This window comes from Rhincodon typus, chromosome 14 (genome assembly GCF_021869965.1).
Source record: "Rhincodon typus isolate 14 chromosome 14, sRhiTyp1.1, whole genome shotgun sequence".
Lineage (NCBI taxonomy): Eukaryota > Metazoa > Chordata > Chondrichthyes > Orectolobiformes > Rhincodontidae > Rhincodon > Rhincodon typus.
The window spans coordinates 16,631,911-16,636,267 of record NC_063345.1 but is presented as its reverse complement, the minus strand read 5'-3'; positions in this window follow the sequence as shown (position 1 = coordinate 16,636,267).

The following is a 4,357-nucleotide window of genomic DNA, read 5'->3' as shown; positions in this document are numbered from 1 at the left end:
TTCTGAACTCTTTCCAAAACCTCCACATCCTTCCTACAGTGTGGCAACCAGAACTGCACACAATACTCCAAATGTGGCCTTACTAAAGTTTTACACAGCTGCAACATAACTTGCTAAACTTAATATTCAATGCCCTGCCTGATGAAGGCAAACGTGCCCTACACCTTCCTTCCAATCTTATCCACCTGTATTACCACTTTCAGAGAGCAATGTACTGGTACGCCAAAATCCTTCTGTATAACAATGCTCCTAAAGGTCCTGCCATTTACTGTATACTTTCCTCTTGCATTTAACCTCCCAAAATACATCACTTCACACTTGTCTGGAAAGAACTCTGGCTGCCATTTCTTCGCCCAACTTTCCAACTGATCTACATCCTGCTGTAACCTTTGACAACCTTCCTCACTGTCCACAACTTCAACAATTTTTGTGTCATCTGCAAATGTACTAATCAGATCACGTACATTTTCATCCAAATCATTTATATAAATTACAAACTACAGATGCCCAAACACTGATCCTTGAGGAACATCACCGGTCACAAACCTCCAGTTAGAAAAACACCCTTCCACAACTACCTTCTGCCTTCTGTGACCAAGCCAAGCTGCCAACTCACCATGGAACCCATTCAGTTTAATTTTCTGAAGCAGCCCACCATGAAGGACCATGAAGGCAAATGCTGTAGCAAAGTCCAGGTGGGCCACAATTATTGTCAGACCCTCGTCAATTATCTCTGTCACTTTGTCAAAAAACTCAAACTTGTGAGACAAGACCTCCCCACACAAAGCTACGCTGACTATACCTCATAAGTCTATTCTTTTCCAAATGCAAGTAAATCTTGTCCCGAAGAATCTTCTCCAATAACTTCCATACTAGCGATGTAAGGCTCATCAGTCTATAATTTCCTGCACGATTGCTGTTGTCCTTCTTAAACAAAGATGTAACATTGGCTATTCTCCAGACTTCTGGGACCCTACCTGTGGCTAAAGAGGATACAAAAGCCTCTGTCAAGCCCCTAGCAATCTCCTCCCTTGCCTCACTCAGTGTCCTGGGAGACATGAGTACATTTAAAACGGAAACCTCTATCTCCTTGGAGAACATATATAGTAGCAAAAATTTAAATGATTCGAAGGTCAAATGTTACTTTTGGGAATTGTTAACGCAGGTCTGCACTGTACGGGTAGTTCTCCACAATCGTTGATACAGTCCATCCCAACGGGTGCAACCCAACAGGAGAGATACCTCCATTTTCTCGATCCATGCTATTCAGACAGAGGAGCGAGTACAGGTAGTTCTGCTATAATGCGTGCTATGTTAACGCAAATTGGTTGTAACGCGATTGATGAATAGTCAATGCTATTTGGATAATATGAACTTTCTGCTATACAGTATAGCAATTTTCTATAGTGATAGAACCTATCACTAGTGATAGTGATCCTGTAACCTGATTTTCTATAGCGATTTTCTATAGCGCGAGGTCACGCAAGAACATGGAGAATCTTAGTCTGGCAAAAACTAGATTCACACCCATGATATATGTTAAATGTTATGTTGCCACAGCCCTTCTGGATCATGGAGTTACTCTTTAATTAGAAAGAGATGACTGGTGGTTGTTTGACCTGAGGGTCACCACGCCTCTGACAAGGGGAGAGGTTGAGATGGGCATTCATTCATTGCAAACTCAGCCAATGTGGGAAATCTATGATATACATATCCATTCTCAGCTTTGTTGACTTGTGAAAGTATCTGGCAGAAGAGGAGGTGTTCACCCCATATTTGCTCCTATTTATATCCCAATAGCTGGTTTGAGAGTGTCACTCAGGAATTCAAGGGGTGAAGGTCTACACTTTTGGTTCAAGTAATGTTGAAGATTAGGATATAAGTGCCTTAAGTAAGGATTTTCGTCAGTTGATAGGTTACATGGGGAAACAGACTTAGCGCAAATGTTCATCTGCTATATTTTATGTTCACAGTTCCTATGTGTAGCAATTGCCAGTGATGAAAAAGACATATTTTCATATCTTCTTACTTAGAGATATTTCTTTGAAAATGGAGTCTGAAAATTAGGACTGAATTTCAGGAAAAGACTTAATCATTTTGCATTTCATCTGTATCCTGACAATTGACAAAAGAGGCTGCAAGTAGCTAATGGACTGGAATCCCTAGCATTACATTATCTCATGGATGAATGGGTGATGTATGCAGTAGCTTCAGTAAAGAGCATACATGGTTTTTGCAAGCTAATGTTTCACCTAATTATAGAAAGTAAAACAATGTTCAAGCAGACCTTCCATTGTCACATGTGAAGTCAGGCATTGGTGAGATGGCTCTCCAAATTAGAATTCGGTAATTCAGTCATGAGGTACAAGGTGTCCTTAGAGGCTTTGATTTATGATTTTATTCCTAACAATAATACAGCTTAAAAACAAAACCCAGACAATTTATGACTTGTTCAAGATAATGCAAAAACTGGGACAGATACAAAAGGCGTAGACAGGTATCAAGAAGAAATATTGCAACCACAAAGAGTCTATTTAATTAAATTGCAAATAATAGAAAATTGAATTACAGACAGATAATATCAGAAAATGTACAACAAGGCAGTCATAGTTCTGATGAAATATTCATCCCTTCTATGTTATGTAGCACATTTAGGTCTAACATAATGGTCTGCAGCATTTATATGATTCTTGACCTGCTTGCTTCAGTTGCTATAATGGCAGATGGGACTAAGTTTGGTTCTGCTTCCTCATTTATTTGATTGGTCCAAGAGGACATGTGAGGTTGGCCACCTGAGCATTCAATAGGGGTACAGCCTGTCTGCTCCTGTCTCTCTGAAAGGGAAGCTGACAGTGCCTCCATGTTTCTTTTTGTTTCATATTTCATTGTGGGAAAAGGCAACTCTAGGAGGGATATGGTTTCCTGATGGTGAAGTTGGTAAGGTACTACCCAAAGCTGGAGCACCTTCCACAGATCAATGTGTTTCCACTTCAGTTAGTCTGAACTGTGTTCAGTTGATTCCAAGCAGGCAATAGTAGAGATGCTGCATCAAGTATTAGCAAGTGGAAAATACACTGATGATGATCGAATCAAGTACATGAATGGATAAAAGTTGATTTTTATTTGAAGCTCTTTGGAATATTTGATCTGTCCGACATGAATAAATTTTTGATTTAATACTCAGAAATATATTAGCCTTGATTAAGAATGAGATGATAGATATTTTCACCAAGGTGACCATGATGGGTAAATCATTCTATCCATTTGTTCAGACTAATGCGTTTCCTCTAACTAAGCCTCTTATTCCACATGTTTTCAAGTCCTGAACATTAGATGAATGGAGCTTGAAAAGAGACAGATGGTGTTTTTTATATCTCTAATTAGCAATGATTTTTCTTAATCCTCTTAATGCATCTCTATAAGTTCTTCCACTTATATACTAACTCAACGCTTGACAGTTCTGTAATTGTTCAAGTCATTTGTACTCAGATTGGTGAGTTAATGAATCGGTTAGAGAATCTTCCTTTGGCTTTTGAAGAACAATGTATGTATTATAAGGGTGCCACATAACAAGTAATGGAATGAAACTAAAGTAATTTAACAGACAAAGAAATTTTATGTGCTTGTATTTAATGCAGGCATTCTAACATCATGCAGTATCATTTCAAGGCCAAAAAAAATAAATTATTTCCATCTTTTCAGCCTACAGAATAAATCACTTCTGGCTCATTCCTATAACCATCAGAAGGATTAATAATAGGTTTCAAATTTATTTTTCTGGATTTTGCCAAATATTTTGTGGATGTTTTCCCTTTTATAATTAGATTTTCATCCAGTTTACTTCACCCGTCAAATCTGACTCCTGCAACTAAATGTGCAACCAACAATGCTCAGCTTGCTGACCACCAAATAAAATTCAGGTACAATTCTCTCTTAATATTTCCTTTTGAAGAACATCTTCAGGATAAAACTTGGAACTTGAATTTAGTAAAATATGGAATTAAGAGTCCAATAAAGACCATGAATTCATTGGAAAAGCCCATCTGGTTCTCTATTGAGCTTTAGGGGAGGAACTGCCATCCTTACCTTGTGTGGATGACATGCGACTTCAGACACACAACAATGTTGTTGACTTTTAACGACCCCCTGGGCTGGGCAATAAATGCTAGCATAGCTAGCAATGTCTTCACCACCCTCTGCATGAAAAAGTTGCCCCTCAGTCCCCTTTTAAATCTTTTCCCTCTCATCTTAAACCTATGTCCGTTAGTTTTGGACTCTCCTACCCTGAGAAAAAGACTTTAGCTATTCGCCTTGTCCATGCCTCTCATGATTTTATTTACATCTGTAAGGTCACCCC